We start from the raw sequence: 22,584 nt of genomic DNA, 5'->3' as shown, positions 1-22,584 counted from the left end.
TTGCCCTGCCCTATACATAAATGTAAGTTTAATTTAGGAGGCTAGATATATATTTTTGTAGCCAGGGATCCTTGGTGTTTGCAGCTACTGCACTCTGGCTTTTACTGCAGCCATGAGGAGGTTAATGAATCACCCTAATGAAATAAATACTGCTGTGTAATCAGTTTGAATTGCTTCTAAAATGCCCACACATCGCTCGTTACATCTGAAACTACAGTGTATGGAAACAAATACGTTCAGGTGATCTAAAGGTGCTTTACAGTCACTTGGAAGCTCTTGCTTTTCTGCTCAGTAGTGCTGCAGTTTCATTTGAAAACGCACTTATAAACAACTAAGAAATGGTAATCTATTTAAAATTTTAAAAAGCCAAAATACCGAGGTTTTCAGATACAAACGCCCTGAGTGTGCTGGCATGTAAGCAGGTACCTCTCAACAGGTAATTGAGGAAAGAAAATACAAAAAAAAAAAAAGGGAGAAGCATCAGTGTTTTCCAATGTTTTCCAGCTCTAACTGTGAACTGCTTTATAGTGTAGTCCATCCGTGAAGCATTCAGTCCCTGGATCTCGTACTCAAAGTCAAGGGCTCCTTTCATGTCTCAGTGATATCTGAAACAACACACTCCCACCAACGCGGGTGTCTGCTTTTACAGGCGTAATGCATGTGTTTTGTGTTCCACCTCCTGACATTAGTATCATTACCAGCATCAAGGCATTGTGGGCTTATGTTTTCTGACTGAGGTGTTCTTTGTTTAAAAGAAAATAGCTGTAAATTGTATCTATACTGAGAACTGTTAACTGTTTAATAAATACAACTCTATTGCTACGTGAAATGAATGTGCTTTTTAAAGGTTGCAGACAGCATAGCAGTGGTCAAGGGAAACGTTTAGCCATCCAAAGCCCTCAGCTGGGGCTGCTTAGCTACTTAGTCTAGGTTACTGTAGTGATTTGAGCAAGAGGTAGCCATTTGTCCTAGTTGGGCTGGCAGCGCAGTAGCCATCCAGAATGGAAAACAGCCCCTGGTGAAAATGACTTTCCATTACTTGTGACCCCTTCTGTAAATAGTGTTCCCTGCTGATAGGCTAACTCGCTGCCTTACATGTCAACTGGACCTGTTTGTTGCAAGATAATGAAGGAATATAGTGTATAACCTCACAACGTAGAAATACCGAGCCAAAAATAACATAATATATTCATCCTTTTTGTAGTTGTTCAGATGATGGATGATATTCAGGGGAGCTTTGCGCTTTCAGGACTTCCATCCGAGGAGCCTCACACATAAAACACTGTCATCCCACAATACTGTTCTTGTCATACTTGTTGGGTTTTTTTATGTGGTTGTATTTGTCCCTAGATAATGATGCCATATTTCTGTGTATTCAGCATCTTAGAAAATATATTGATCACATTATTAGAATGCGATGAATGGGCGAGCATGCTGAAATCGACTGCTGTAGGGATGCTTCTGAAAGAGACTTGTTTCATTGTGTAACACACAAATCAATAGTCTCAAAATAACAAATTATCTTGTATCAAGTTATGCGTTCGTAGCCATCTATCATGGTGTCAGTGTGCACAAGTGTGTGTGGGTTTGCGTGTGGCTTGTTTATGTAGGAGAGAGCACTGGAGTGGAATTTGGTGTCATAACAAAGGAAAAGAATCAGTGCGGACACACTGTTGATATCTGTTCTTAACAGATACGTTCGCAGCAAGATGACAAACAAGCAACATGGGAAAGTGAGTGAGGGATGGTTTAAACACAGATATACACACACTAAACTATTTCTGTCTCTGCACTGAACTACTAAGCAAATACACATTTTTCACCAGTTTATTTTTTTTTGTAGATAAAATGAAAGGTCAGCTTCATGTGCAGAAATGCTTGTCTTAACTAGGCCAGGATGTTAGACGTGAGATCCTGAAGATAGCTGCAAGCTCCTAAGTCACACTCTGTGAGCTGTCGTGAAGTGTGCCATTACTTAACTACTGGCTTTAGTCAGTGGCTTTAACTGCACCACAAAATTTTGTAGTCTACATAATGTAGTAATATATTTTTTTCCTTTTAATTCAAATGGTTGAATTGTATATATTATTAGTTTTTCCAATGATCCCTGTTGCTTACAGTAACACATTTATGAACAATATGCTTATACATTATAACAATAGACTGGTTTGTTGTATTAATATACACTACATAACTTTTGTAACATGCGGAGCTTTATCTGTAACTGTACTATACTGTATACATATTACTAAAGAGAGAACCACAGTTTCAAACTTACTTTATGATATAAAACTCCTCATTGGTTTGCAGCCTGAAAAATATGAATCTGTATTCAAGTAGATGACTGTTTAATATATGAAAAGGTTCTCAGGAATCAATGAAACATGCAAAGTTGATTCACTGGTTTTGCTTGAATAACTGAGGTAATAGAAAAACTTTTATCAAAGCCCCTTCTCACTTTCCGAATGCAGTTTTGCTCATTGGCAGGCAGAGCCGTCTCTCGAGATTATTGGAAAGTCTGTTATTCATAAGAAAAAGGATATATTTCACAGAGGTGTGGACTCGAGTCACATGACTTGGACTCGAGTCAGACTCGAGTCATTAATTTTATGACTTTAGACTTGACTTGAAAAAATGTTGTAAGACTTGTGACTTGACTTGGACTTTTACACCAATGACTTGGGACTTGAATTGGACTTGAACCGGTTTACTTGAAAAGACTTGATATTTCACCCCAAATATAAAATTTAACATGCATATTATATAGAGATTGAAAATGTGACGTCATTCACGGGTAGAACCGCAAAGGATTCTGGGAACTCGTGGCAAGAGGTACTAGCGCACGCAGGCTTTCAATTAAAATCAGTCACACAGCGATAAAAAGAAACACAAAAATGTCAAGAAGCTGTTGTATTATTAACTGCAATAGCCGGTCGCATGACAGCCACGGGAAGCCGACGGGTAAAGAGATCGGTTGTTATCGGATTACGTCGTTGAAGAGAAATTGTTCGAGCCATGTTTCCGAAGTGACAAAGACGCGACGGGTGGCCTGGATTGCAGCCATTCAAAGATCAAATATAACGTCCCAGAACACTCCAGCTCACAGGTTAGTCTGCTCCAAGCATTTACACAAAGGTCAGTCTGCTGTTGTAGTTAACATAATTGGTGATATAGGTTACAAGCAAGTCTGGCACTGAACAGAAATTGCCGCGCTATGCTCCTTTGTTTATTGTGCATAAATAGTGAATTGTCCTGACACAATATTGCGTTTCGCTTCTGTTATTATGGTACATTGACAAAAACATATACTTTTATTCACAGGATAAAACAGGTTTTTTGTATCACTAATTGCCCAGTACGATTACAGCATACAGTATTATTGTCACTGCTACATTTCTGTGATGGGTACCAGAAATTATTTCCACTACTAATTAATTACCGTTGAGCTCAAAGGTCCTATTAATAAACGGTTAAGGAATGTGTATTTATGACGACAATTTGTGAGACTGGTAAACTTATGATACGTACGATGGTCTTTCGTTCTACACGGTGCATTTCAAGGTCCTGCACCCATCCGTCGGTAAACTGTACCTGGGCTTGTTGCAGTGACCGGAAGTTACTAAACTTCATGAGTGTATGCACTCACTCCAAGAACCGTATGATTATAAATATGCATATAAATATGCTACAATGAGATAGCTGACTTCATCTAACTAGCAAATGTTTTCAAGGCTACGTTGGTGATACAGTTTTTTTTTTAAATGATATTTTTAAAAAAAAAATCATTTATTTATGTATGATATTTTTGTCATGCGATTTCAAAGCCGGTCCTACAACCGCATCCAAGAATAACATGCAGCTTATCTCAGAACTGTCGGTGAAAATTATTCTTGGAGCTAGGTTTAATTGAGCTGCATTTTAAAGAGGTGCAATTTCACAATTTGTGTATATTTTCTAAGTTCACTATTTTGTCATGTGTTGAGAAAAACACAGATTAAAAAATTACATGGTCTAATATTTACATTTAGCATAACTGCAACATTATTTTTTCGTTTTTTTTTTTTTAAAGACTCGAAAGGACTTGAAATTCAAAGTTTCAGACTTGTGACTTGACTCGGACTTTTACACCAGTGACTTGAGACTCGACTCTGACTTGCCTGACATTACTTGAGACTTGACTTGAGACTTGAGGATAAAGACTTGAGACTTACTTGAGACTTGCAAAACAATGACTTGGTCCCACCTCTGATATTTCACATGCAGCACTCATACAGTTGGACATGCATCTGTTTTTCTTTGATAGCATTCAGCTAGTTTGGAAAAAAAAATGGCTTTTTAAACGTTTTAAGCTGTTCTACATGACTAATTCTACAATCAAGCAAGCTTAAAACCATAAAATATATGAATCACAACCTTGAAAGTGAATCAATCGCAGGTATTTCTGCATGTGTTGTCAAGACACCTCAAGACCATTTGCAGGTCAACGCATCAAACCACAACATACATTTTTACACAGACATTATTAAGACTTTAAAATCATTTGATTTTTTTATGAATTGTAAAAACACTGATATCCTGCCTCCTTCTCACAGTTAACATGAAAAAGAAAAACCACAGCAAACTTTTATCGAAGGCTCACACCAACACTGTTTGTCTTGGAAACATTAGGGTGATTTTTTTTATATTATCCAGTATGTATTACTACCTGCTTTTAAAGTTTGAAAGTCTTTTTCCTATTTTGAAATAAATGTTATAGAGATATTGCTATTACTGCCAAGATTAATAGCTCAGACATTAATCCAAATTTGCCAAAATGCCACTGAATGCAAGATTGCCTTTAAAATTATATTGGTTTTCAGGATACAATACAAATACAAGAGTCAGATTATCACCAAACGTGTCTTTCCCGTGCTGAAACATAGCCTAGATGCACTACAGTATCCATCCATCCATCTATCCATATTCTTCAGCTCCTATTTGGGAGGCTTCATGCCTAAGCCCAATTTATAGTCTCAATTAACCTAGCTCCATGCATGGTTAAGAAGAGCCTGACTGGAGAAAATCCATGCAGACACAAAAACATGCAAATTCCTGGCAGGGGCCAGATGGTGTATTCTTCCCATGCTATAGTATGTCTTAATAATTTCTTTGTTGGTTTATTCCAACATTGTTATTGAAATCTGTTGAGATTTTGATGCTCCAGGTACTCCGGTTTCCTCCCACAGGCTGATGTGCTTTTGTACATCAGTCTTGGTTTTTACACTGGTTATAGTTTTGGATATACAACATATGGGAAAAAAAGACTCAGGGATAACTTGTGTAATAAAAATATCAAAATGATTTTGAACAGTGCATTTGAATAGAAGCTGACATACTTCCTTTCAGACTGACTCTCACACAGTTATTTGAAAAGTTTCCTGACATCATGAATATGCGTTACTCACTCTGGAAATTAGATTGTCAAACATACACAAATGCACATGCACAGACAAAAAATGATGTAAGGAAAGTAAAACATTTTTTTAAATATTATATATTTCTTGTCCCTGTGCTTGTCTGTCAAAATAGGCCCTGAAGACTGATGCTAGAAATTTACAAATGCAGGGAACAAGGTAAATAAAAATATGAATGTGGTGTAAATGTAATTGTGTTTAGTTTGGGTTATTAAACATGATAGCAATGTTGATAAGCCACAAATCAGATTTATTCTGAAAAGCTCTGTATTTTCCATTTTCTCCAAATTGAAAAAAATTTAAAACAGTGACTGTTGTATCAGTCATTTCCATTTTTTGAAATACTTGTATTCTAAAAGTGTTCATTAAACAACGAATAATTACCACTTTTACCACTTTACAATTTTTGCAAAGCATTGTAAGACCACTCTGCCATTAGAGCTACATTTGCATTTTTTAGTGTATTTTGAATATCATTAACCTTCGTGGAACCTAAGTTAGTAATTTCATGCCATATTGTGGTTTTCACATTTGCACCTGCTCAGCATGCAGGATGCATACAGATTTTTGACAGGAGAAGGAAAACCTTAATGTGGTTTCCCTGCTTCCTTGCAGTTTTGTAACCCGTTGTCTGCTAACAGTGAAAATATAAATATTTGTAGTTTTAGCAAATAAAACGATCTTTTGCTATACAAAACCTTTCTTTAATCAAATCATCCAAAGTATGAGTATCAAAGCAGCCTCAACATTTCATGGAATCCACATTGGCTATTCCTGAAAGTGCAAGAAAGCAAAAAAAGACATGCATTGCTTAGCTCCGCATTGCTTCCAGTGCCCCCACAGTAGTGAAATAGAATAGAATAGAAGCAGATTGAGTGCTGCTTTCCACCTCTCTCACACTCTCCTTTCACAATCTCAGTCATCCTTCAGGATATCCGAGGCTAGACCTGCAGCCCTAACCTCTCTGCGCTGCTCTGACAAGGACTGCCTTTAAAGTGCGCCCGTGTGTGTTTGTGTGTGTGTGTGTGTGTGTGCACTAGAGAGATAGCTACAGAGAGATAGTGACTGTGCAGTGTGGGGAAGTGTTACTTGCTCTATAATCCTGAGTATGTAATGTGCAGTATATGTAGAGAAGTGGAGTAGATTTCTTCACTGCCATATTATGTTTCTCAGCTACAACACATGTTTTTCATTTCTTAGTTCTGGTTTGACTATTTTTGATATCTCACAATGCTCTTACTCATGTAACAAGTCTTCGACATTGCAAAGAAGAAATCTAGAGTAGCTGGGTCACCAGAGTCCGACAGAACTGATTTATCTGTGGGCCAAACTATCAGAAATATCATTCATAATTTCTGGTGAATGAAAATGTAAAGAGCAAAGGAGAAACACCCTTCCACCATGTTATCAGTGATGACAACAACCAGCTTATTTGAGCAGAGCTGGCATTTAGGACCCAAATGCAGACACATTGAGACAGGCACCAAAAGTGAGCCTTTATTTTGGAGTTGATGTTTTGCAGGCCTTCCTTCCTGCCTTCAAATAGGCTACACTTTATTAATATAATACAGTAACTCTTTTCCAGTCTTATTGACCAAAGCACTTGAAGTGCTGTTGATGGTAAACTGCTATATAGTGATTTTTATCTCACATAGCTGATTCAGATGGAGCAGATGTGCTACTTTTGTTTTGTAACCACTTCATATTTTTGTAAAAATTGTAATTTAATTGTAAATCAGCTTTTCAGCTGCCAGTGCACTAATCAGTGTGATTGGCCAAATGTCACCCCTTCGTTCGAACGCACTTGTACCTAGTACACTCTGGGTTAACTTAGTGAGCTGATAAACAGCTTCGTGTAACCACTTATTTTGATTACTAATGTTAAGATAAGTGAATCCAGATAACAGAAAGATACTGTGGATATGTTGACTTTGCTTTGCGGTATAATGCTTAAATACACATAAGGTCATTAGAGGGAAGTGGACATAGCAGGGCCATGAGATGCAGGTGAAAATAATCAATGATAGTGAGACTAAACACAAAGTTCTAGACAAAAAAAACCTCAGAAAGTGACAACTGTAACCAATTCAAGGAATACAGGCACAGGGAAGGTTTTAAAACAGGTTAATTGTCACAGGAGGATAAGATGAGAAACAAAGCAAATGAAGTAAACCAACTAACATAAACAATAACTGCAACTAAACACTGAAGAATGAAAATATTGAGGAATAACACAATGCTGAAAATGTAAACAATAAGAAAACTAATAACCAATCAATCATAACTCAGAACATAAAAATCTGCTGAGGAAAAAAAACATCTGAAATATTGAAATATCTCATTTTTAGCTCACACAATATTGGTGTCAGTCTTATGTCGGTCGGGCTCTAGAGTCTGATTACGATTTGCGGTGACATAGCATTGTAACTGCATGCATCTGGTGACGGTTGTGCTTGCTGGTGCATTGTTCTGAAGCAAGGGAATTCCTCAACTCCCATGCCGTTGGTACTTAAACATTTTGGCCATCGAAACACTTCAAGTACTAATAACTCCAACCAGTAACATCAGACATACCCATAACAACCAAAGCAACCTGCAACTATGCTTGCAGCAAGATGCTTGATGCTCTCAGAGGTCACCCTTCCAACATGAGTAATGAGCAATAAATGGAAGTTTTACATCACCTCTCCTTTCACCACACTTTTCCACAGCTGTAAGTGTTTCAACTTTATATTAAAGAATGCAAAATTTACCAAGACATCAGCTTTCTCATTCTAATTGCATTAAGACTGAGAAATGATTAGTATACTGAATGACACTTAATACTTGGTGGCTTGCTGCATGGTTGTAGAGACAGCTGAGCAAGATTTGTCATTTTTAAAAAGCACACTGTAAAAATATTTAACGGGCTGTATTCAGGCTGGTAGGTTGTGTGAGTAGCTGTTTCTTTTCGAAGAAATATAAATAAATTATATTAATAGTAAAAACAGCATTTTATTTGCATGTGCAGCCACAAACTGCTTGTTATTCTCCTTTGCTTTGAAGAGGGCTACAATAGCATCTTATTTCAGCTGTTCGTTCAATACAGCACTTTTTTTAAAAGCAAGCTTTAAAAGTAAGCTTGTCGGTTTAAATGTTGTGTATTTTTTTCTAAACCAGAACTGGTGCAATTAGACCCCACATATTTCAAGTCTTACTTTTTTTTAATGTTGTTTCAGTGAGAGGTAAATGGTGGCTTTTCACCTGCACAGAAGGTGTCTGAGTTGGTGTGACAACTTAAATGACCAGCTTTTTGACCCTTGTCTGCAACCTAGTGATATAAAAGCACTTTAGATCAGAGAGCCTGTGTAGATGCACAAAGAAAAGAGTAGGAAAAAAATGTAGTGTACACCCATTCTGTTGGGAGTGAAAAGCTAATAAAGGGCTAGCTTTTATGTTTTAGGCAGTTTTAAACTTTTGCAGCCTAGTATGTCTTGTGCCACAGTTTGCCAGACAGCCAATCAGCAGCTTAAACTAAAGCCTTTGTTTCTCTTTTAGAGAAATTTGGGAGTAATAAACAGCATTAACTGACTCATTGCACTCATATAAATGGTATCAGTGAAGGAAAAAATGACCACATTTCACCAAATCGGGGGCTTCATTGGCATACTTGCTACTAGTTGTCTCCAGATTTGATTTTAAAGCATTATTGACTTCTTTCAAAGTCCTGAGAGGTTACTCCTAAAGTGATTTATAAGATCTTTCATTGCCCTTTTTCTCCGCTAGGTGAAATCAAAAGCAAAGCACACACGCCGTGCTTTGCTGTTCCAGGGTCCACATTGTTAAATGAAGGTGCATTTGCACTCGGGAGCAGTGTTGGTCAAGTTACTTGAAAAAAGTAATCAGTAACTAATTATCGATTACTCCCCCAAAAAAGTAATCCCGTTACTTTACTGATTACTTATTTTCAAAAGTAATTAATTACTTAGTTACTTAGTTACTTTTTAAAAACACGATTTACAACCTGAATAGGTGATAAAGCGATAGACCTTTCAGCCCAAATGGAAAAGTCTCTTTTTAAAACTTGTTTTATTAGTTTTAACCTTTTAACTTTATGCATCAAGCAAAAATTAAATTATATGCACCATTCTCTTGTGGGGATAGGTTAATTGGATAATCCAAATTGCCACTAGGTGTGAATGTGCGAGTGAATGTGAGTGTGAATGGTTGTCTGTCCCTATGTGTTAGCCCTGCGACAGACTGGCGACCTGTCCAGGGTGTACCCCGCCTCTCGCCCTATGATAGCTGGGATAGGCTCCAGCGCCCCCCGCGACCCCGAAAAGGATAAGCGGAAGCGAATGGATGGATGGATGGATTTAAACTTATTTTCTGCACATTCCAGCACATAAAATATATTTTTTGTGTGTGTGTTTACACTCACTCTTTCAAATAGATGCAAGTAAAACACAGCAGAAAATAAATAACATCAAAGACTAGCGGTCCTGTTGCTCTATTTTCACCTGTACAACAGGAGGGGCATAGGCGGAGGTTTACCCTGGTGCAGGTGTGCCGCAGCGGTCAGTGGAAGAATCCGCGAGTTTCTCTGTGAATTTCCCATTACGTCATAGCGCACTCGGTGCTTGCTTGGAAGTTAAGGGGTTTTTTTCGCTTTAAAAAGAAGTTTTCTTCCCACGCACAACGGACACTAATGTTTTTGTCACTTTTTATGGAATCAAACTCAAAATAAGGTCAGTACTTCCACGCTTTAAACACTGCACGCTCATACTCTCTCCCGCACTCGATATATGATGCACTGTTGATCTGCACACAGCTGTTGTCACAAACGTCGCACTCGCTTACGTCACTGTCATGAGACATTTTTGCAAAAAAATCACGGTTTTAGTAACGCAGTAACGCAGCATTCCTACGGGAAAGTAACGGTAATCTAATTACCGTTTTTGCAATAGTAATCCCTTACTTTACTCGTTACCTGAAAAAAGTAATCAGATTACAGTAACGTGTTACTTGTAACGTGTTACTGTCCATCTCTGCTCGGGAGCTATTGGACTTTGTATTGATGTATCCCTGGAAATAAGACCTGAAAAACTATTTTTCATTGTTCAAATCACTTAAATATGTGAAAATGTCAGTTGTTAAATATTTCAAATATTATGTAAACTATAATAGTTTCTGTATTTATATGGCTCTGGTATTACTGTACATCATTACATGTGTGCTTTCTGGTATTGATCTTCACTTGATGGATTTTACTTTGTATCCTGCAGTGTTAAAATATTTATGGGCTTTATTTTTTTTCCTAATTAACATTCAGTTTTGCGCATAGCCTGTGGGTTCATAAGATTGTCTTAACTTTTTCTTTGGCTTCCTCATCACCTTTTATCACTTTCTTCACTTACAGGATTTCTACTCCTGTCCATCTCTATGGGATTGATTACCATGACGATTAACAGTGTTATGTGAAGGCCGAGTGATCTAAAAAGATAACATCTACTGCCTTTTGTATATGAAGGTCTGCCTGTAGGTCTATGCGTGCTTCTGTAGTACGGCCAATGTTTGCTTCAGCAATAAAAAGTCTACAAATCAATGTGAGCACCCCTGCGTCACAAACTGGCTGAATGCTTGTGATAGATTCTTAAAAACATTTGCACGCACAGATGTATGTGCATGCATGCACCCACCCACACATACATACACATACACACTTAATTGGAATGTGTCGTTAGTGCAAGTACAATTTGTGAGGAAAAATAAAACACAGTGGCTCAAACTACTGTAATCATGCTGATTGCACAACATTGAAGTATTCGCTTAATTTCCAATTTTCCACTAAATGTTCACATCATAAACTTGTTCGGCCTTGCAGTTTCTTTGTTGTTGTTTTTTCATTAGTGTGGGTTATTGAAATAAAATTATGGCCAGCATGAAAATATAAGAAATGCAGAAGGGGAAGAGGTTTTGCTTTCTAACAACATTATCTTTTTTCAACTTTTAAATCGGTCAGTGGAGACCTTTGCTCAGACTCTGTGGTTAATTTATTTGGTCTGAAAAGCGAAGCCATAAGCCTAGTTTTCCCAACAAGTTAATGAACCGTGCCTTTGACAGGATTTCTATCATCTTCTCAGTTGAATCCCATGTTTATTGATCAATTTAGAGAAGTAAATAGTCACAGCAATCACTTAATTGAATATACAGTGGCTCAGCTCTGAAAGTCCAAACATTTCTTCAGCTTTTTTCAAAGTAACTTGGCTGTAATACACCCAGCCTGTGAAATGAACAGAACAAGTAAAAACCATTTGTGTCAATTAGTTTAAAAAATTGGGTAATAAGTTCCTTTTTATTGAACACAGTAGGCTTAAGGCCTCAGTCACACACACTAGAGGCCAGTTGGTAACCCCTTAGCAAGCATCCGTGGTAGTAAAAAAATATGTATCCGGTTGCTAGAGGTTGTTGGCTGTCACTATTGGTAGCAAAGAAGTATATGGTGCTACACCAAAAAAAAAGATGATGTTTGTTGTTTTGATTGCTTTAGTTTACAAGGAAGACACAGATCTGTCCTAAAATAGTCAGCTGGTCACATTAAAATTAGCATCTTTTGAAACACATCGGTTGCAGTGATAAGGCAAAGGTTTTACTTTACTTCCTGAAAGATGCAAGTTTAATTACCACTTGGTGAGCAGTTGGCAACCATTTCAAGACAAGTTAGCATTTTCTATGCAAGCTACAGTGACTGTACCTAGCAACTGAAGCAATCACAAGGAGGTTTTGGATGCAGCAACCAGGTTTACCTAGCAACTACTAGCAGCCTCTGGCAACCACTCGCCAGTCAGATAGGGAATTCATTGAAAGTTGGTGGGCAGTCACGGATTGGTCTCTGTGACAGATACCTAAGACTGAGGATCAAAATTTTGCTTGATGCCACTAACATTATTACATTACATACTTTATTAACATGATTGCAGTCATCTTGTGGGCGTAGTCATTTCCTGCTCTGCAAAGATAAAACTCATTTTCACCTGTCGTGACTCTGAATGTCTCACTAACAGTCTTGGCTTAATTATTTCAGTTACATGCTGGAGAAATTCCTAAATGAATTTGTGCTTTTTGAAATGTCCAGGTTAAATCATTTGCCGTTTTTTTTTTTTTTTTTTTGGGGGGGGGGTTGGAAGAAAGACCTCTTGTGATTTGTGAGATTTTCTTAATTAAATCCCTGTCTATCATGTAAATATAAAACTTTGAAATTTTAAGAAATTAATATTCATATTTAATGAACTGTTATTATAATATTTCATCATGCATAAGACCACTGTATTGCAGTTGTTGTTTTTTTTAAAAAAAACATCATTCTCTTAAATAGTAACTTGAAATAAAACAGTCTGATAGTCAACACGTTGTCTTTTCATTTTTTGCTGTGTTGCACAAAATAAATAAAAACAATTTTCAAACTCATAACATCCAGTAAGAAACCTGTTTGATGACATGTTAAACGATTCTTATTTTCTTGAGGAAAAAGATGGTCCAAAACCCATTTTTCATTGGTGAAAAGGGGGCAAAGAAAGGTTTTGGTGTGGCAGGTGATGAATGGTTAGTAGGAGGGAATCCATCTGCTGCATCAACACAACGGAAATGGGATCGTCCACTGATAAAAGATTGCACAGTGAGAGACGAGCCTGATTCACACCAGACCTAAACTCACTGTAGAGTACAGTAGTGTGTGTGCGTGTGTGTGTGTGTGTGTGTGTGTGTGTGCATGAGAGAGATGGACAGAGGATGTCTTTCAGTCTGTCTTTCTCTTTGTCTCTTTGTTTCTTCTCTACCATGCTGTCTCACTCTCTCTGTCTTTCTCTCTCAAACTCTCTCTCACACACACACACACACACACACACACACACACACACACACACACACACACACACACACACACACACACGCTCTCTCACAAACACACACACTCTCACACACATATAAGAGAGAAATTCACCAGTGGCTGTGTGCCATCCTGACTAAATACCAACTATCTATCATCTGAGATATTTCATACTTTCTTAATTCAATAAGCCAATATGATTTATGTAGTGGCTGGGGTGGCTTTGGTATAGAATTATGTTGAGGTTTAGGACTATAGACAGTAATATACATTAAGTTCTTCGTGTTTTAAATTTAAGTGCATATTAAAAAATGCCTGAAAGGTAGATTTTTTTAATCTAAATCCGTATTCTGTATAAACTTTAAAACTGCTTGAGGTATTTTTAGTGAATCAGTATGGATTTTAATCTTGCATGGAAAATATTGCAGAGACACACACATAAGTCTTTATCTAGTATTTAAAGCCACACAAGCCACACAGGCATAGCGTTGCAGGCCAGTGCAACACCCTGGTTACCACTGGTTGCTAGGGAAAAATGTATATTCCCCCACTGATTTGCAAATCATTTGCCTGAGGTTGCTGGCTTTCACCAGGTGAAATCGATCACAAAGAGGTGACCTGCACTAAAAACCTTGTTGTGATTGCTTTGGTTGCGGTCACCCATTGTTTGCCTGAAAGACTTTACTCTCCGAGCTGTAGAGAAACTTGAAAAAGTGCATCAAAAACCAGGACTGCTGACCATTTGGCTTCAGGGGAAACATTGTGCAATACCGTTGCAGCGATGAGGATTTCAAAAATGGTCTCCATTTCCATTTTGAATAAGAATAATATAAACGAATTTTCACAGTTTTTCTGTCAGTTGGCGAGTACTTCACAAGTGTTTGCAGACAACTCATCAAGTCCATGCAAACTACTGGTGACAAAAGGAATATGCTAGCGACCAAAGCAATGGTAAGGAAGTTTTCATTGCAGCACTCTATACCGCTTTGTGACTATTTCATGGAAGATTGAGAGCTAATTGCTACAATTTGTGTACTTTGCATATGTGCGGTATTCTGCTGCATCTCAGAACGTGAAGCATTAATGGCTATGGGAAGTGTCTGTGCAGTTGGTCCGCAGTGCGATTACTGTGTTCACATCTGCACAAATGAACCACACCAATGGAAATTAAATGGAGATGAACACTGCAGGTGTGAAAACAACCTTGGATATTAAAACTTCAAGCCTCCTGGGAAAATACACTGGCAGTGGACCGCAGAGAGTGTGAAGGAGTGGGTAATTTACAGTGTTCCTTATTTTTCATAAATCAGAGGTAAATGAGTCTTTTTCTGGATAAATCAAACTTGTTAATGCAATCGTAAAAGTATTTGAACTCTTTGAGAAGTATGCAGTTTTGGGGTTTTTCCTTTGGCAATTGCACTCAGCCAAAGTTAAAACCGTTTGTCCCAAAAGTTCCAAGATGCAAACAAATTCAGCTCCACGCAGCTGCCGTGCACATTAAATAAAATGTTGCATGCAGTATTCTTGCCATATGTGCATCTACGCAGAGTGCCTTTATTGGCAATGTTTTTTCAACTTTAATTGTATTAAAGGCATTGCTTACAAGAATGGACATAAAATAAGAGCAGATGGGAGCTGTGATACAAGTCAGCAAACACAAATCCTTTTGTTCTACGCCTCCGCACCAAGCTTCACGAATTCACAAAATCAGCAAACTATAATTTCCATTCCCATTTTCACTTCATAAGAGTTGTACAACCCGATCAGTAATCTGTTCTCCCCAACTTTTTTTCTTAGACTTGCTGCTATTGTTTGGTGAGGCTGAAACCAAGACGGGGGGAATGCAAATTATTTATTATACACATTCATTTCTGTTGTCTTACATTGTTTATTTATGCTCGGATTTTTTGCAATAACAGCATTTTTCACTGGCTGCTGGCCCAGCGAATAAACTGCGGGAACATGATGTGATTTACATTCAAAAGCATTCCTCTGTGTTGCTCTCACAACTACAAAGCAGTCTGAGGAAGGAAACAGGACCATCTGTAACTTTCTTCTCTCTCAGTGGGACAGCGTACAGCAGCAACACAAAAAGCCTGTCTATATTTGCGCGCATGGATGATAATGCAAAGGTTTTGAGATGTTTGTGTTTTTTCTGAGTGGATTACTGAAGAGTATGAGCATGAGTTTGTGTATATGTATCTGTGCAAAAACTTTTTTCTTTAGGCAAAACACTTCTGGTCTGTCAAGACTTTCTTGGTGGTTTTTCTCTGTAGGTACTGCTGTGGAAAGGAAATGTTCATTTCACTAATGCTGTGAAATGGGCTGAAAAGAGCCTTTCACTGACTCATGCAACTTTTCTCCATTTAGACAACATTGTCTGCTCAAGCTGGATAAACAATACTGCACAAAGTAGTCGCTGGAAATGTAGCAGATTCATGTAACAGAGATAACTAGATATTGTCTTCTTTACCACACATACTGATTTCTTTTACTTTTCTACAGTACACCTCCATTTTCAACTGTTTATGCTAGTCGCGGTTATTGGGTCCTCAAGCTGGCTGTCTCAGCAAAAATGATTACCTGCTGAAGGCTGGTCAGCTCATCTTTTTTTATTATTAGTTATCTGTAACCCCAGACTTTCACGTAGCTTCCTCTACAGCAGCACAGGACCTTATACCACATTTTCCACACATGCTGTAGTTCTCCCAAGACCTATAAATAGGCCTTGATTTTTTTTTAGTGCAATCATTGTTTCATTGTTGCACTTTTGATTTGCAATCACACACTGTGGTTTCTTTTGTTTGTTTGTTTGGTTTCTTTTACTGAACTGCAGCAAATTGAAAGAGGCGTGTACTGAAAAGAAAAACAAAGTGGTAATTTAAAGGAAAAAAAAAAAAAAAAAAAATATATATATATATATATATATATATATGTAACAACTATGTTTGGCCCCGGTCAACCATCAGTTGGTTGTTAGGGAAAAATGTGTATTCCCTGACTGGTTGGTGAGTGGTTGCAGGAGGTTGCTGTCACTACGTGTAATTGGTTGCAAAAAGGTATATGATATCATCGAGATTGCAAATCAACTGCTTACAGTTTTGTTATTTTATTGTAATACCTATACTAATTTAAATAAATATTACCTCTGGCTTATTCCCCCCATATGAGAATAATGAAAAAAGACTAAAACTAATGATGAAACTAATAAAAATTTAAATAAAAAAAGAATAACAAATAATAAAGACAGAACAGAAATGAGCAAACCCAAAAACTGATTTGAAAGTTGGCATGTGTTTGCTGACATTTGGGAGTAACACTATAGGTTGCTGCAGTATCTGCTAGCGACTAAATCAAAACCAAGGAGATTTTTTGTGCATAACCCTGTTTGCAACTAATTTCACCCAACGACAGCAGCCATTCACCAACAATGGCATGGGCTATGCATTTACAGAAATCATAGGTAATTTGATTGGCAGGAGGTTGCCTGAGGTCACTGAACGGTATCTAGACAGTCTAGGCAAAGTCATGTGTCAAGTGTTTCTTCCAGTGGCAAAAAACATTATAAAGAGGTGTTAAGGGTAGGTGGTAGGGTCCACCACTCATCTGGAACCGATGACTCTTCTGCTTTCTTATTTCCCTTTTAGTTAAATATTTTTTCTTGTTACCTCAGCCATTTTTCATTCTGCTGTATCCTGTTTTTCAGCTCATGATCTTGGCTTGAGTCATTTCTAGCAGCAGTGAACAAAACTGTTCTAATAAACCTGCTGCAAACGGCAGACCAGTGACCAAATGGTGGAGAGATAGCGATGCATTCAGCTGCTAAAGACAGAGACATTTTTTTCACATGTATGAGTGAAGATTATAGAAGATGTTTTTACAAAACACCAGAAAATATTACTCTGAATTCCTTTTTACTAAATAAATAGGGTTAATGTGTTAGCACATGATTGCTTATCAGCCCAGCAGAGGCTTCATCCTGCATACAAAGTAGCAAACACATAATAAATTTCATATTGTTATATATATATATATATTTGAAAATAATATTGCAGAACTGTAAACAGTGACTTTGCATGTTTATTTCCCTCATGAAGAGCACAGATGGAGATGAATATCTCTCCCGCCTGTAATGTTTGAAGAACTAACAGAGGAGTCTAGTTCTTTTGTTTACTTAATCAACCTTCTTTGCTGGAATAAGCCAAAGTGAAAATGACACCAATTTCAGAGAATTTGCAACTGCTCTAATCTGAAAGGAGCTACGTCCAGCAGAGCATGCTATTTTGTGTCTCGGAGGGTGAGTGAGACACCCGCTAGAGCAAAGAGGGCTTGGATTTTGTGTCTTGTGTGGGTGCATGTGTATGTATTTGAGTGACTATGCCTCAGGAGGTTTGTTGCAACAAAAAAAACTCAATAGTACAACAAACAAGGAAAGCAAACAAGTCCTTTTTCTGTTTTCCTTGTTGATACATAGCTTTGATATTGGCCGTTCTTTTCTCAGCAAGGGGATGTGTACATACTAGAGATGGCACGATACCACTTTTTTATGTCCGATACCGATACCGATATCATAAATTTGGATATCTGCCGATACCGATATGAATCCGATATAGTGTTTTTTAATCAACAAAACTGTTTTTTAAATATCTTGCTGCATTTTGTATAAGTTCATACTCAAGTTTAAAACAACAACTACACTAAAGCTATTCTGTTATACCTGTATGCAAAAAAAAATATTTCATAGTTCAGCAATACTGATCAATCTAATAAACTTACAGTTTTTTACAGATGCTAGGACACATTTCCCAATACTTAGGTCACTTTTGCAAAACTCTTCACACAATCCTCCTAACTGACCGTCAGCTTGGCAAAGCAGTTCATTTCACATTCAAAATGCACTACAACTACCAAAACACTTCATTCAGGTCTCAAATAAACTCATTCTTCCAGAACACTAGCAAAGGTTGACAGCCGACAAACACACTTTGTCACCCACAAAACAATGACCTAAAAAACACTAACAACATGTAGCATTACACAGTGTTTCCTTGTGTAAAACAAGGACACATCTCTGTTTATAATTTCAATATATGTTACTGGAATGAATCAGACATCATGCAGAATTCGTTAATATTTGTTTATGTATTTTTATTTTTTTGCACTAAGTAATCCCAAAATACAAGAATTTGTATACACACCATCCACTGATACACATACAATAGTAATGCTAATCTACTCGGTCTTCTCCATTTGGCCACATCACATCTTATGTCATCTAGGGCAATACACCTAGGAAAGAATCTTCTGGCATGCCAGAATTGAAGGAGTTGAAAAATTGAAGGAGTAACACCTGTGTAGATGTTCATCTACAATGAGAATAAGCTGTGGCTGGTTAAACTGCATTTTTAGATTTAAAATATGTTTCAATAAAATATTGCTGTTGGATTTTGCTGTCTTTTCAAGTTTTGCATTGTGTTATTGTTTTGGCCATAAGTTTAACAGTTTTGAAAACAGTATGTAAGCACATGCAAAATGTCCTGTACGTACAAAGATTTTTGGCAGTTGTTGTGTCTGAGTGAGAAGATGATTCATGAAATTTGAGAGATGTAGTCATTGAATGCATTTTGTGCCAAAACAATGATAACTGGTCCTCAGTTTAGCCCACATAGACTTCTGTTGTGCTCACTGTGTGAGGAGTTTTGCAAACGTGACCTAAGTATTGAGAAATGTGTCCTAGCGTCTGTAAAAAACTGTAAACCTGCACCATCCTCCCTATTCTGGTATTTTAAAGAGTACTTAGCGTAAATATTAAGCAACCTAACTAATAGGGTTCCAACTCCCAGCAACAAAAATAAATAAATAAAAAATAGGGAACCACCCCTCACACTCCACCTCATGATGCTTAATCGACGTAATCAACCTTAATTTGATGCAGTGTGAAAAAAAATGCACAGAAATCAATTATTTTTCAAGAAATATTAAATAGATTCAACATCTTTCTTCAACAAAATTGCAGACTGCACAGATGGTACCTTCCCAAAGGAAAAAGTACTATAGCTTATATTATACTTAATAGTTACTATATACAGTAATGGACTTCTATTCATTTTGCATCAAATTAAAACTTTGGGTGTCAGATAATTATTTATTAAAAGCTAGACATTTTAAATGAGAATAAGAAAGAAAAGTATGTCTTTGTGCCCCCTTTTCCCTGTTAACGCCCTATCGGCCCCCCTGGCTAAACTTTGCTAGATCCGCCCCTGCACAGTTACCAGCCGTCAGCTACGTAGAAAAAGATCCTGGAGTAGAAAGTAATATTAAATACATTCTAACAACAGCTGATCAAGCTTAAACGTGCTGCTGTTGTTCAGCCGCTGGTTTCCTCTTTCTGGTGCGAAGTGGGCCAAAAGCAAACTAGAGACACGGACTCGCAACAGAAAAGCCGATCAGCTGATCATTAAGCAGTTTCATGATTGAAGTAGCAGCAAGAAGAAGCAGTCGCTCCATATATCGCTTGTTAAGCTTAACGCAGGAATGCTTTACAAACATTCAGAGATGGACTTACACACTTGCTTTACTTCTCTCGGGATAACTTTGTCGGAGATGAAATGCCGGGTTGCTAGCGAAGCTCCACATGCTATCCAGACCACCACAGGTCCCGCATGCCACAGCCGCTCTATCACGTGATGCATACTGCTCCGATGTGCTAACGTTCTGAGGCGAGTTACGGCGTGTCGCAAGTTTTGTGAGGTGCTTTCGTGATATTTAATGGATCGGATTACATTTTTTATTTTTCTCCGATATCCGATCCAGTAATTTAGGTCAGTATCATACCGATACGTAATATCGGATCGGTCCATCTCTAGTACATACATACCTGTGTGAGCTTTTGTTTGTATGTTTATAGGTTTTTTTGTGTGTGTGTGTGTGTGTGTGTGTCTTCAGTATCATTGCAATGTCCCACTGTTACTCTGCCATTATAAATGAGGCATAATAGACAGGACTTATTTGTCAGTGAATATATGTGTTGACTTTTACTGCTAATTTAGTATATATAGACACAGACAATCTACAAGAGACAGAGATGACTTAAGAAGGCTGAACTGCACGTCTTTACCTGTGGTTTGCATACATCTCAGTTCGTTATGTAGTACGTGGGTGTAATAAACACCTCTGCAGTGTTAGCAGTGCTAATGCCTGTGCATCTTTACCACTGAGCAATTTGCATTTCAAATCATCTCCAGAGAGCGCTGTAACTCTTAAGTCCGGGATAAAGCGATTCAAATGTGGAATTGCTCTAATGCTAATTTAATGTTCCACTCTCTTGGACAGGTGCAGAGTCAGGGGGAGATTGGCTACAAGAGAACAAAGTCCTCACGGAGAAGGTACCGTCCGCATACACAAACATAGGCGCTCACCTACGTGTCGAGACACATTAATGAACATCCATATTTTTCCCTCTGGCTATAGTGTAATGTTCAATTTAATGGTCTAATGTTCCTTAATGACTGCTTTATGTGCATGGACTTATTGTGAATCTATCAACCTGAAGCACATCTAATCAGACAATTAGCCCTCATCTTGGGCTAATTTCCATGTATGTATTCATCACCATTAGTGGCTTTCTAATAGAAACACAAATGAATTGTCAGCTTTCTCTCACATAGTGCACACACACACCTATACAAACACACACACACACACACACACACACACACACACACACACACACACACACACACACACACACACACACATACAGTGTTGCATACAAATGATCCATATTCTTTACAAACACAGAAAGCTAGCGATCATCAAACCAAGATAAAAACATAGACCATCTGATCTTTCGGTATTAACCCCCATGTATAGTCCAGAGTTTCTAATTGCTCCCATTCAGGCGTGAAAAGGTTCTGACAGAAAGTCATCTATTGCAAACATGCATGAGAGAGCATGCAATCAGCTGTTAATGTTCTTCTGCCTGCAGATTGCTGAGATGTCGGCATTGTGATTTGTTCAGTCAGGTGTCTGTTATTTATTTAGCTTCAGTGTCAGTTTCAGGTTAATTGCTGTATCCTAAATAACAAATGTACACAAGTAATACATTCAGATCAAGTATCTCTAAGCTTGTATTAGTTAGTTATACAGTGCTTTACTTCTCTATTGGAGCATTTAAAGTGCTTTGTACTGCAAGCGTCATTCACCCAATCACACACACACACACACACACACACACACACACACACACACACACACACACACACACACACACACACGGTACTTTCAACATCTTCATTCAATTCAATTAAATATTCAGTTAAATTTCATTTACACAGCGCAAAATCACAAGAACAGTTGCCTCAAAGCGCTTTATATTGTGAGGTAAAGACGCTACAATAATCCAAAGAAAAGAGAGAAACCCCCAACAATCATATGAATCCTATGAGCAACCACTTTGGCGATAGTGGGAACAAAAAACTCCCTTTTAACAGAGAGAAACCTCCAGCAGAACCAGGCTCAGGGAGGGGCAGCCATCTGCCCTGACTGGTTGGGATGAAGGGAGGAAGACATTCTGTGCCTTTAAGCATTTTGCCTAATATTCATGCACACACTCACACTCTGATGGTAACTTTCAGTAGCTTGCCCAAGGATACTTCGACATATAGACTGGAGAAGCCGCAGCCATGATCTGTGGGCTGTAGCGCATAGCTGTTCTGCGCTAGTACAGCAATTCTCCAGGTTAATTCCATTAAGACTCCAACATGCTAAGCAGTTTCTTGACACTGTTCCATCTTATTCTTGCTCCTTACAGCTGATTTAAACTTCTTGGGCAAATCTGTGTACAGAGACTACGATGTAATCTACCCAAGTGGATGACGTTGATGCCAGTGTTTATGTTCATGTATAGACCTCATCTTTGAAGGATTGCAAAGAGTGTTGATTTAAATTGACAGAGAGAGACACAGCACTTCTTTTTTCACTCTTCAATAAACATTTTTCCAGTCTAGAAGGAATATACAGTTCATACACATGGCAGTAAACTTAAATTAGTATCCGTAATTTAATATAATATTATAAATAGATGTTTCTTCAGGTACGAGGCATTACTGCCTTATTGATGATATGTAAGTTTGAGTCGCACTCTCTGATTTGGGAATATGATGCACTGCTCTGTGTAATTACACATGGGTTAAACAGCTTTAGCATCTTTATCTCTTAATTAAATTTTCAGCCCTGGGACAAAATAGGAACACAACCTACACTGCT

The 22,584-nt window shown here is 37.8% G+C and overlaps 1 protein-coding gene across 1 annotated transcript in view; it reads left to right on the top strand.

Moving 5' to 3' along the window:
* The window catches only part of tnr (tenascin R (restrictin, janusin)), a 211,756-nt gene that overhangs the window by 82,676 nt on the left and 106,496 nt on the right, over positions 1-22,584 (top strand). The window contains exon 3 of the mRNA XM_080907118.1: positions 20,650-20,702. The gene's annotated coding sequence lies outside the window, so the exon portion shown is untranslated. The remainder of the gene's footprint in view (positions 1-20,649; positions 20,703-22,584) is intronic.

Source organism: Rhamphochromis sp. 'chilingali' (genome assembly GCF_963969265.1).
Source record: "Rhamphochromis sp. 'chilingali' genome assembly, chromosome: 16".
Classification (NCBI taxonomy): domain Eukaryota; kingdom Metazoa; phylum Chordata; class Actinopteri; order Cichliformes; family Cichlidae; genus Rhamphochromis; species Rhamphochromis sp. 'chilingali'.
The sequence above is the reverse complement of the archived record's forward strand: the minus strand, read 5'-3'. Positions and strand labels throughout refer to the sequence as shown.